The following is a 13,249-nucleotide window of genomic DNA, read 5'->3' as shown; positions in this document are numbered from 1 at the left end:
TCTCTCTTTCTTCCCTTCTTCTCCCCGGCGGAGAGCTTTGGAGAAAGGTCTGACATGAATAATGTCCTTTGATGAGGCTCCCTAGCGTCCGGAGGGTAGGGGCCCCAGAGGGGGGTAAGCAAGGAGATGGCAGGGGAAACTAGTAGCCCCTTGATCTGCAGAATTAGCAAGGACTTGAAAGAACTGATACTGAGCTAAGCCTGAGGAGAAGAAGAAAGAAGAGCTAGGGATGGGGGGCGCAGGGATTGTGTGTGGAAGGTGTACTGCCGAAGGGGCAGTACCTGGCCAAAAGGGCACGGGCGCTTATGTGGACATTTTGCTTGGAAAGAAGCGCAAGCAGGTGAGATTCAAAATACCCAGCACAGGCACTATTATAACCAAGCTCTCATCGCGGATGGACCACGGTACCAGTGTCCCTAGCGGGTCTGCTGTCCCACCCTATAACCTCTTTTCTTCCTCACCCTCCTTCTGTCTGGGAAGTCAGGGGAGGAAGAAGGCTCTGAGCAGCAATGCTGGTTGAGATCAGAAAGGGCGATTTAATTACTCCCCAGGAGCCAGGGGTTGGGGCGGGGCCCCCTCTGGACAGGGTGTACCCCTGTGCATAAGTATGTGCCCCTGTGACACATGCTCACGCCCACATCTGCTCCCCCTCCAGCGGAGATAATGGCTCTGTCCTTGAGGGAGCAGCTGGGGAGGCTGCCTTTGGAGGATTGCAATGTCCATTCCAAGCCAAGTCATGAAGCTGGGAGCGGAAGCCGTGGCCCTGGTTCTGAAAGGCGGAGAGGGAGGTAGCAGGCAGGGCAGAGGAGTGCGTGGGGAGCAGATGGAAATGTCATCCAGGCAAGGCTGAAGCCTCCCAGCCAAGCGAAGTCATGGAGCAGGAATGGAGAAATGTGGCCCTGAGCCAGTCAAGGACCTCGGCAGCCTGGCATGGCTGCAGCTGCTGCCCCTTCTATTTCTTGGAGCCCCAAATCTCACAGGATACAGGAGAATCACTTCCAGGAATTTAAGAAGAAAAGGGCTGAGAACATACAGTTTACAGGAGAGATTGAGGCTAGGTGATTTTTTAAGATGAGTTTTTGTTGGTGCCTTTTTTTTTTTAAACATACTCCAAATTTACCCCAATACTCCTTTTCTCACACCCTCCCCAGCCAACCCATATGATTAATACGAACTTTACTTTTATTTTTTAAATTAATTAATTTTTAAAGAATATTTTTCCAAGGCTACATGATTCATTTCCTCTCCCTTCCCTCTCTGGAAGCTTAAAAGCAATTCCACTGCTATACATGTATTATCACTCAAAACTTATTTCCTTATTATTCATTTTTGTAATAATCCTTTTTTGTTGTTTTATTTTTTATTTTATTTTATTTATTTTTGGAAATTTTTATTTAATTAGTCAACTTAGAACATTATTCCTTGGTTATAAGAATCATATTCTTTCCCTACCCTCCCCCAACCCCTTCTCGTAGCCACACAATTCCACTGGGTTTTACATGTGTCCTTGATCAGAACCTATTTCCATGTTGTTGATGTTTGCACGAGGATGATCATTCAGAGTCTACATCCCCAATCATATCCCCTTGACCTATGTATTCAAGCAGTTGTTTTTCATCTGTGTTTCTTCTCCCACAGTTTTTCCTCTGAATGTGGATAGTGTTCTTTCTCATAGATCCCTCCAAGTTGTTCAGGATCACTGCACTGCCACTAATGGAGAAGTCCATTACATTCGATTGTACCACAGTGTGTCAGTCTCTGTGTACAGTGTTTTCCTGGTTCTGCTCCTCTCCCTCTGCATCAATTCCTGGAGGTCATTCCAGTTCCCATGGAATTCCTCCACTTTATTATTTCTTTGAGCACAATAGTATTCCATCACCAACATATACCACAATTTGTTCAGCCATTCCCCAATTGAAAGGCATCCCCTCATTTTCCAATTTTTTGCCACCACAAAGAGTGCAGCTATGAATATTCTTGTACAGGTCTTTTTCCTTATCTTTTCCATGCCCCATGTGCCACAAACTTTGCTCCTCAGTCTTTGGACTTCAAAGCCACATGAGGGTACATCAATAGATGATAATGCACAAAGACAATAGTCATTCTCTGTCACCGAGAGACTACCACTAGTTTGAGGTACAAACCCAGCAGTGTTATGACTGGATCAAAGGGCAGACTGTCTTTTATCGCCCTTTGGGCATAGTTCCAAATTGCCTTCCAGAATGGTTGGATCAATTCACAACTCCACCAGCAATACATTAATGTCCTGATTTTGCCACATCCCCTCCAGCATTCATTGCTTTCCATTGCTGTCATGTTAGTGTAAGAGTTAAAATTTTGGGGGGAAACTAAGGCAGGTAGAAATTAGTTTCTCTCTGCAAGGAGTATTATATTTTTAGAGGTTTATTGAAGATTAAAATATAAAGAAAATACAAGTAAGAGAGGCACATGTCTAGGCCCAAAGAGCCTATTCACCACCACTCACATCTTGCGTGCTAGGTTGAGAACCACGTCTGCTCCCAAGCGGGAGTAGGAAAGAAAAAAAGAGCCCACCTACAGCGAAGACCCTTTAAATCATAATTTGCTCTCAGCCTAGATGAGAATTCAGTGAGATTACAAAGCATTCTGGGGAAGTGGAGCAAGGACTTCTGGGGATTGAAGTCCTGGATTCAAGTCTCCATTTTTACATCAGCCAATCTGCTAGGTGTGAGTTGTTTTGATTTGCATCTCTCTGATTATAAGAGATTTAGAACACTTTTTCAGGTGCTTATTAATAGTTTTGATTTATTTATCTGAAAATTGCCTATTCATGTCCCTTGCCCATTTATCAATTGGGAAATGGATTGATTTTTTTGTACAATTGATCTAGCTCTTTATAAATTTGAGTAATTAGACTTTTGTCAGAGGTTTTTGTTATAAAGATTGTTTCCCGATTGGTTACTTCCCTTTTAATTTTGGTTGCATTAATTTTTTTTTGTACAAAACCTTTTTAATTTGATGTAATCAAGATTATTGATTTTACATTTTGTGATGTTTTTTTCTAGCTCTTGCTTGGTTTTAAAGTCTTTCTTTTCCCAAAGTTCTGACATGTATATTATTCTGTATTCACCTAATTTGCTTATACTTTCCTTCTTTATATTCAAGTCATTCACTCATTCTGAGTTTATCTTGGTGTGGGGTGTGAGATGTTGATCCAAACCCAATCCCTCCCATACTGTCTTCCAATTTTCCCGGCAGTTTTTATCAACTAGCAGATTTTTGTCCCCAAAGCTGGGATCTTTGGACTGTCTTGCTGAGGTCACTTACCCCAAGTCTGTTCCACTGATCCTCCATTCTGTCTCTTAGCCAGTACCATATTGTATTGATGACCACTGCTTTATAGTATAATTTGAGATCTTAGACTGCAAAGCCACTTTCCTTTGCATTTTCCCCATAATTTCTCTGGATATCCTTCATCTTTTGTTCTTCCAAATGAACTTTATTATGGTTTTTTCTAATTCAGTAAAAAAGTTTTTGGTAGTTCAATAGATATGGCACTAAATAAGTAAATTAATTTGGGTAGGATGGTCATTTTTATTATGTTAGCTCATCCTACCAATGAGCAGTCAATGTTTTTCCAATTGTTTAGATCTAGTTTTAATTGTGTGGAGAGTGTTTTGTAGTTGTGTTCATATAGTTCCTGTGTTTGTCTTGGCACATAGATTCCTAGGTATTTTATATTGTCTTGGGTGACTTTAAATGGAATTTCTCTTTCTAATTCTTGCTACTGAACTGGGTTGGAGATATATAGAAATGTTGATGTCTTATGCAGGTTTATTTTGTATCCTGCAACTTTCCTAAAATTGTTGATTATTTCCACTATCTTTTTTGTTGATTCTCTAGGATTCTTTAAGTAAATCATCATACCATCCACAAAGAGTGACAGCTTGGTCTCCTCCTTGCCTATTTTAATACCTTCAATTTCTTTTTCTTCTCTAATTGCTACTGCTAGTGTTTCTAGTACAAAGTTAAATAATAAAGGTGATAATGAGCATCCTTATTTTACTCCTCTTATTGGGAAGGCTTCTAGTTTATCCCCATTGCAGATGATGTTTGCTGATGGTTTTAGATATATACTGTTTGTTATTTTTAGAAAAGGCCCTTCTATTCCTATACTTTCTAGCATTTTCAATAGGAATGGGTGTTGTATTTTGTCAAAGGCTTTTTCTGTATCTATTGAGAGAATCATGTGATTTTTGATAGTTTGCTTGTTAATATGGTCAATTATGTGGATGGTTTTCCTAATATTGAACCATCCTTGCATTCCTGGTATGAATCCTACCTGGTCATAATGAATAACCCTCATGATCACTTGCTGGAGTTTTTTTCTTTCTCTGTTTTTGACCTGCCTGGCTTTGGTATCAGTACCATATTTGTGTCATAAAAGGAATTTGGTAGAACTTCTTTGTTTATTATGTCAAATTGTTTGTATAGTATTGGGATTAGTTGTTCTTTGAATGTTTGTTAGAATTCATTTGTGAATCCATCTGGACCTGGGGATTTTTTCTTAGGGAGTTCTTTGATGGCTTGCTCAATTTCTTTTTCTGGTATTGGGTTATTTAGGTATTCTATTTCTTCTTCTATTTAATCTAGGTAATTTATATTTTTGTAAATATTCATCCATATCACCTAGATTGGCATATTTATTTCCATATAATTGGGCATAATAATTTTTATGATTGCCTTAATTTCCTCTTCATTAGAGGTGAGGTCTCCATTTTCATCTTTGATACTGATACTGATAATTTGGTTTTCTTATTTCCTTTTGTAAATTAGATTGACCAGTACTTTGTCAAAATACTCTCATCAGCTAATACAGAACGGTGTACTACTATTGCAGTACATTAATATCAGAGAAAAAATTTTTGAAAATTATAATAAACACATTGCATAAGTTTTATACTAAAATCAAACCAAACATTAAACTCCCTTATGAAAATACATGTAACCATAGATATAAGTGAGCTATGTACATAATTTACATATATATGCATATCATACATATATACAAAATATACATTCATGCTACACATATGCACATAAACTGTGACCGTGAAACATATGGTTTTCAAGACTGTGAATTGCCAAAACTGTAAAGATAATTTTAGTGTCTTGATTTTTATCAAAAATAAGTGGTCACCATGGGAAAAATTCCCAAATATGAAATACCCAAGTCAGCTGGGTTTTATGGAGATTTTAATTAATACGAATGAAGGAATTAAGGGAAGGGAGAGAGACAGAGTAAGAGGAAATAGTAGGAAAATGCCTAGGTCAAATGGTCTAGGCCTAAGCCTTAAGACTAGTCAGTCTTTTATTCACTCACCACAAGATTTTGCCCCAAGCAAAACTCCAATTCTTCACTGAAATCCTCCTGAACTCCTGAACTGAGTTCAGAGAGCCAGCTCTGACTCCTGACCTCCAATTCAGCTTCCAAAGCTGAACTACCCAATTCTACCTTGAGCTCCTTCCTTTTAAAGAACATTTTCTCTTGGGTCACCTCCCCTAAATTTTCACGTTTACCAATCACAGTAGACGCTTTTCCTAGGACTGCCCATTCTTAGTTCACAGCCTTCTTTAATAAACACCTTCTCTGGATAGACTAAAATTTCACACCTCTTTTGTTAAGCTTGCCTTTTGTAAGTTGCTTGACCTTTTAGTGATTAATTTAACCTTTATAAGTACTTAGCACCCTTTTGTATTAGATCTAAAAATAGACCTAGCTTAAGGTTCTAGCTTTATTATAAGTATGGGTTGGGGACTTTTTCTTATTGTTCCATCAGGAGTTCACAACTTTATCTTCCCCTAAAGTATGACTAAGTATGGGTGGAGTAATGTTAGAGTTCCCAATACATTCCTGACCAAGTACCTTCATTGTTTAAAATGGGGAATAGCCTTAACCAAATGTTCCAAGGTAGAGTCTGAGAAATTTTAAGATTCACAATACACACTTATGTGTACTTTGTGTTTACACATGTTACATATATACGTATACTATAATACAATTAATTTATAATCCTTATACACATATTTACATATATTTACATATGTATTTACATTTTTATTTGATATGTGATGTCATATGCTGTTTCTCTTGTGTAATGATGTAGTGCAATTCAGTATCTAATTTTTTTATCTTATCTACTTAATCCTAACTACCTAATCCCTATCTTCAAAATTCTTCTAACTAGATTTATATAGTTAAACTAAATCTAAGTCTCTAACTACATTTTGTTCATAACTAACTTATCTATAGCTAATTATAACATAGTACCCTAACTATACATTGTTTCACTCATTTAAGTAGTGAGTCAATGTAACCTAACCATGTTTATGTTTTGTTATATTGTTACTTTTGCTATGTTATGTTGTTTTGCTAGTGAAATATCAGTGTTACTGTTATGTTACTGTTGTATGCAATATATACTTATTACTACTTCAGATCTTTCCTTCTCTTCTCATCTCTTGCTTGAAGAATTCTTCTGCAATTCCATAGTAGTAAATACATTTGTGTTTCAAGATGGGTCAGGTGGTAGGCTAACATCACTGCTGACCCCAGGCACCTCCCTGTTCAGCTCCTGGCAGTTCAGAGAGGCTATATAATGTTGATTAACAGAACTTTCCTAGATGACTTTACTATACCTAACTTACACTTTAAACATACAATTAACAATATTAACCCACCTGGCTTGCCAACTGTTATTTTGGGTTGTATATGGGGAAGGAGACAGGAGAAAACATATAAATATTTTTAGGTTTATTGTTGGGATAGGGAGAGGAAGGAGGATATCAAGGGAGAAGAAATACTTATTAATCTAATTCCCAAAGTTAAATTCCTTAAATACTATCCTAATGGCTAAACTTATCTAAGCTAAATAAGTTAAGTTTCCCCAAAAAGAACCTCACAAACTGAGTCCAATAAATGAGCCAAGGTCCCAGAGGAAATGTCCAAAGTAGGTCCAGCAGAGAAATGGTTCTTTTTTGGTCTTCTGTCCAACTGCCAGCAGCCAGTAAAAACAGTTTTTTCTCCACAAAAGCTGGTATCTTACAAAGGGCCAGACACATTGTAGAAAAGATAGAAATTCCAGCTATCTCCAAAAGCTTCCTCCAGGAGACTGGTTTGTTGTTGGTTTGTTGTTTTTTTTTTTCAGTTGGGACCTTAGAATCTTGACCCAGGCTCCCATTTGATTCTGTCACATGTCCCTGTCAATCAAATGAAGTTCATTTTACAAAATCCTTTTGCAATCTTCCTTTGCTTACTACAGGATACATATTATTTTAACTTATTGGGTCCCTTTAAAAAAGGTTGGGTTTTTTTGTTTTTTTTTTCTCCCTTTTTTAATTACCTTTTGATGATTCTCTTGAGTTCTGTGTTTGGGCACCAAATTTTCTGTTCAGGTCTGGTCTTTTCTTTGTGAATGCTTGGAAGTATTCTATTTTATCAAATGACCATATTTCCCCCTGTAAGAATATAGTCAGTTTTTCTGGGTAATTGATTCTTGGTTGTAGACCTAGTTCCCTTGCTTTCTGGAATATCATATTCCATGCCTTTTGGTCCTTCAGTGTAGATGCAGCCAGATCTTGTGTTATCCTAACTGTAGTTCCATGGTATCTGAATGACCTCTTCTTAGCTGATTGTAATATTTTCCCTTGCTCTAGTAGTTCTCAAATTTGGCTATAACATTTCTGGGTATTGTCAGTTGGGGATTAAGTACAGGAGGTGATCTGTGGATTCTTTCAATCTCCACTTTTCCCTCTTGCTCTGGAATGTGGGGGCAGTTTTCTTGGATTATTTCTTATAAAATGTTATCCAGGGGTTCTCTTTTGTCATGGTCTTTCAGTAGACCAATTATTCTTAAGTTGTCTCTCCTGGACTTGTTTTCTAAATCTTCTGTTTTGTGGATGAAGTGTTTCATATTTTCCTCCATTTTTTCATTCTTTTGATTTTGTTTTATAGTTTCCTGTTGCCTTGTGAAATTGTTTGCTTCTAATTGTTGTATTCTAGTTTTTAAAGACTGCATTTCATCTCTGGCTTTTTGGTCTGATTTTGTTTGGAGGTCACTTTTCATTTTCTTTGCCTCATCTTTCATCTCCTTTGCCTCATTTTCAAGCTGATTAATTTTGGCTGTCAAGACAATATTTTCTCATTTTAGTTCAAGTGCCTCTGTTTCCAGATGATTTATCTTGCTTTTTAAGTTCTTTCCCCAGTTGTCTTCAGCCTCTCTTAATCGTGTTTTGAATTGTATTTTGAGTTCTTCCAAAGCCTGTGTCCAATTCGCTGGAGTTTCTGTCGTTTTGCTTGTTATTCCTTGATCTTCCTCTGTTTCATTTGCTTTGTTCATTGCCTAGATAGAAGCTGCTGATTGTAATCTCTTTTCTTTTTCTGTTGTTTGCTCATATTTGCCCCTTCTTTTCCCTCTGTAGTTGCCTATAGTCTTGCTCCTCTCATTATGTGCTGGATCTGTGGGTTTGGGCTATTCTTTCCTGAAGGGGCTTATTCTCTGCTCTGCTGATTGGTCAGGGTGAGCCCTGATGCCAGATATTCCCCAGCTGTCAGCAGAAGCTGAAAAGGAGCTGGACTTCCCACCTTGTTATTCAGGTGTTCTGTAGTAATTGCAGCCTTCACCCTTGGAGTTTGGTCAGCAGGTTCTCAGTGGAGTCAGTGGGGGAAGAGTGTTGGAGCTTCAGCTTCCCTGTCCTCAGAAGGCTTCTTTTCTGTTCTATTGATAAGATTAATCCAGAGTGGAGCTGATCTTGAATAGCTGGATGTGCACTGAGGCCAAAACCCCCGGAAGGTGGGGCAATATGGAGTATCTGTGATTGGGCTGCCTTTTCTGAGTTTTTCCTCCAGCTGCTTCTCCACAGCCTGTGTTCAAAGCCCTGAGCCAGGCACAGCTGTGCCTACAAGGTACTCCCTCTGGACCAGCACCCTTGCTGGTCCAGAGATTCCAATCACTGCTGCAGGCTCAGTACTGTAGGTGGGGGAGGGGTCCTGGGACCTTCCTTCTTCCTTCCCCCTAAACCTGAGTGTTCTAGAATTCAGGCTTTGGGGGGGCATACCTTTTTAGTTGAGTCCAACAGGAGGGTTCCTTAGCTCTGTCCTGTTGTTAGATTTGGTTTTCAGTCCCCTAGAAGCATTTTGTTTTTAATCAGTGAGGAAGGGTTTTCAGAGGTCTGAACTTTTACACCACCATCTTGACTCTGCCCCAGGATGAATAGAGTAATCTTTTAAAACCCAAACACATACCCATACAAACAAGTGATAAATCATGTTTTCTTCTGCATTTCTACTCCCACAGTTCTTTCTCTAGCTGTGATTAACATTCATTCCCATAAGTTTGCTTTTATTAGCAAAGTCAATTACATTTGATGTCTCACAATGTTTTACTTTCTGTGTACAATGTTCTCCTGGTTCTGTTAATTTCACTCCATATCAGTTCATGGAGGTCCTCCCAGTTTTTATAGAAATCAAGTAATTCATCACTCCTTATCTAATTGGTTTTTACTGATTCTCAGCTCCACTAACAATGCACTAGTGACAATTCTACAACCATTGGCTATTCCCATTTTTTAAATCATAATTGCAAACCTCAGGTTTTTATTTGTTGTTCTCTTGTAATTAGTGATTTGGAACTTTTTTTGGTGGTTAATAGTTTGCAATTCTTTTAAGACTTCATTTTAAGTCATATATTTCAAGATTATTACTAGGAAAGAACTTTATAGGCCTTGAAGTGTTATATAAATATGAATTTATAACAATAGCTAATACATTTCTCAAGGAGAGGCTGAAATAACCTGAGAATTTGAAAATGGTTTCTTTGATTAGTTCTTGAATGACCGAGGAGAGAAAATATGTCTTTGGATTAGAAATTGAGAACTAGTAGCCCCAAAGGGATTCTTATAAAGGGAAGAGGTTCTGAGGGGTATAGACCCTAGAGAGGGTGAAAATTGAACTACATTCTGCTTTAAAGGGGGTCCTCAGTTTTGAGAGAGAAAGTACAAATAGGGTGCAAGAGGAAGGAGTTTATGGTTGACCAAGATATCAATAAACATTTATTAAGAACCTACTGAGGGGGCAACTAGGTAGGAGTGCCAGGCCTGGAGTCAGGAGGACCTGGGTTCAGAACTGGCCTCAGTCACATTGTATGACCCTGGGCAAGTCACTTAACTCCATTTGCCTAGTTTTTATCTGTCTATCTTAGAATTCTTACTAAGAGAGTATAGAAGAACTTAATTAAAAATAATAAAAAAGAACCCACCTAAAATATGCCAGGCACTGTGCTAAGTGATGGGCATGAAAAACCTAAAAAGAAGGAGTCCCTGCCCTCAAAGAGCTGCTATTCTATTGAGGGAAATAACATGAATACATATAAGCAAATACAAACATTTTTTGGAGAGGTTGGGGAGGGGGGAGATTGTACTAGCCAATGTGGGTAGGGAGATAGCAAGGATCAGAAAGAACCTCAGGAAAGTGATGGCACTTGAGCTAAGCTTTGAAGGCAGTTGGGAATTCTGAGGCAAGGAAGTGAGGAAGGGCCATATTCCAGGGCTGAGAAGAGATCTCAAATCTGGAGTAATGAAGCTATTTTGGATAGGTAGAATAGTGGTAGAGAGCCTGGAGTCAGAAAGATTCATCTTCCTGATCAAGTATGGCCTCATACACTTCCTTGGGCAAGTTACTTAACACCATTGGCCTCAGTTTCCTCGTCTGTAAAATGAGCTGGAGAAGCAATTGGCAAACCACTCCAATATCTTTGCCAAGAAGACCCCAAAAAGGGTCGTGAAGAGTAGGACTAAAAAACAACAATGAGGCTAATTTATGGGAGGATGAAAGTGGGAGGATTTCTTTAGACTAGAGGCTCCTACAGATTTTCTGCCCTCTCTGCAGTGAGGTGGATCTCAATGGATTTACAGGGGGAAATTCCCCAACTATTCACTGTTCAAAAATGGAGTGGTTTGTCTTAGGAGAGGACATTGTATTCCCCATTGCTAGAGACCAACATGAGCAGAGGCCAGATGTTGTAGAGAAGAATTCAGTTTAAGTAAGAATTGAACCAGTTTCTATTACAGCTTTGGGATTCTGTGAAATATTGGCTAGAGGATGGGGAGAAAGTCTGGAGTTGGTCTCTGAGGCAGAGGTCCTTAACGCTTTTTGTCTCATAGAATCCTTTGGCTGAGATAATGTTGATAAAGCATTTCATAGACTTCAAGCTCCCTATAAATGCTAGCTATTATTATTATGCATAAAATAAAATGCATAGGATTGCCAAGAAAAATCTGTTGAAATGAAGATGCAATTCTCCCCCTCTCCATGCCCCCAACCCACACCCAAGCTCCTGGATTCTCTGAAATCTATCCACAGATCCTGTGTGGGTCCATGGTGTGGCTCCATGGTGTGGCCCCTGCTCTGTGGCTACCTGAGAAGTAGCAAGTAAAGGGAGGGCAGATGATGACTTCAGGGGCAGCTAGGTGGCACAATGGTTAGAATTTTGGACCTGGATTCAGGAAGACATTTTTTTTTAGTTCAAACCTGACTTCAAAGATTTACTAGCTGTGTGACCCTGGGCAAGTCACTTCACCCTGTTTGCCTCAGTTTCCTCACCTGTAAAAGGAGCTGGAGAAGGAATGGCAGACCATTTTTTTTCTTTGCCAAGAAAACCCCAAATGGGGTCACAAAGAGTCAGATATAACTCAATAACAACAACACTATGTGCCGGGCACTATGCTTAAATGCTTTACAAATAACTTTCCATTTAATCCTCAGACATGCCTGAAAATGACTGAAAAACAAAGTGAGGATTGCAGGAATGAGTCAGTGATTCATCTCTCTCCACTGACAGAAGAGGCTCAAATCCATCCATGGAAAAAAAATAGGGACAAAGAGAGAGGGCCTGGAGGGGCAAGACAGAACAGGAAATAAAGGGCCATCTGCTTTCCACTCCCTCAAATTCATTAATCCTTGGATTTGGGGTCCACTATGGGCTGGAGTATGGAGATGGTGGGACTGAGGGTCAAGGACCCACGGCTCCTCCAAGCTCTGCTCCTCTCTCCCCACTCTGTGCCTGCAACAAGGGTGAGAGGGAAAAAGGAGTGGAGGAGGGAGCAGCCGTTGTGTCCTTTCCTGAAATTGCTTCAGAAAATGAACAGACACTTCACCAGAAAATGATGACAATTTGGGCCCTGGGCACAGGAAGAGACAGATGATGCTGATTATAGGAGGAATGGGGTGGGGGCAGCCTACCGCATAGTCATGTATCCTCTTTTTACTCTTTAGAGCCTTTGTGGTCTGTGTCAGGGGCATGGGGTGAGGCTGTCCTCTGCCTTTGGGAACAAACAGCTCTTGGGTCAAGCCAGGAGATGAAGTGAAAATCCCATGGCCTCTCTAAAGGGTAGGGGAAAAGCTAACCTTCTCAGTCCTGGCTCAGCCAGACGAGCCCCTCAGAGGGGCACTGCGCAGGGAGAGTCGGATCCATTTGAAGGTTAAATGAAAAGTGAATCCTTTCTTTTCCAACTTGATTAACTGGGGCTCTGAGCTGACTGCTGATGGATCTGGGAAAAGCAGGGACCCCACTCTCAAGGGATGGCTGGCATTGAGGTAGACTTAAAAAGAAAGGCGTGAGAGAAGGGATGGAGAGGGGGTGGAAAGATGTAGTTCTGGAGGGGAAACCAGGGGAGGGAAAGATATCCTGAAAAACATGAACAATAGCCAAAATGGAGACATAAACAGCAGAGAGTGTGCACCTGAATAAATATTTGGTTGGCGGAGACAGAGTGGAACTGAAATGAGAAGGAACAGAGCAAGGGAGATAATGCCTAGGAAAAGGCTATGAAGAAAAGGTGCCATATTAAGCATTAGATGTTACTATAAAGACAGATGATGAGAGATTCAGAAAGAGGGAGACAGACCGAGGCAGAGAAGCTGAAAAAGAAAGTGAGACAATGAGAAGGCATTATCAGGAAGAGAAAAGCCCAAAGAATGGGTGGCCTTGTTGGAGAGTGAGTGTCGGCCCCCCCTCCCTCTGAGTACCACCAGCTGCAGGCCCCAGCTGTGGGACATCGATTGGCAATATAATTGCCTGGCATCAGTGTGGCATTCAGGGGGTGTGTGGGAGGGTGAGGTCAGCGATAAGGGGGAGTGAAAGGCCAGGGAGGCAGGTGTGGTCCAGCCCAATGCCAGGGAGAGGGCTTCAGGAGGGATGAAGAGGCACCTGGC

The sequence above is a fragment of the Monodelphis domestica genome, chromosome 5 (assembly GCF_027887165.1).
Source record: "Monodelphis domestica isolate mMonDom1 chromosome 5, mMonDom1.pri, whole genome shotgun sequence".
Classification (NCBI taxonomy): Eukaryota; Metazoa; Chordata; class Mammalia; order Didelphimorphia; family Didelphidae; genus Monodelphis; species Monodelphis domestica.
Note: the sequence above shows the minus strand (reverse complement) of the source record.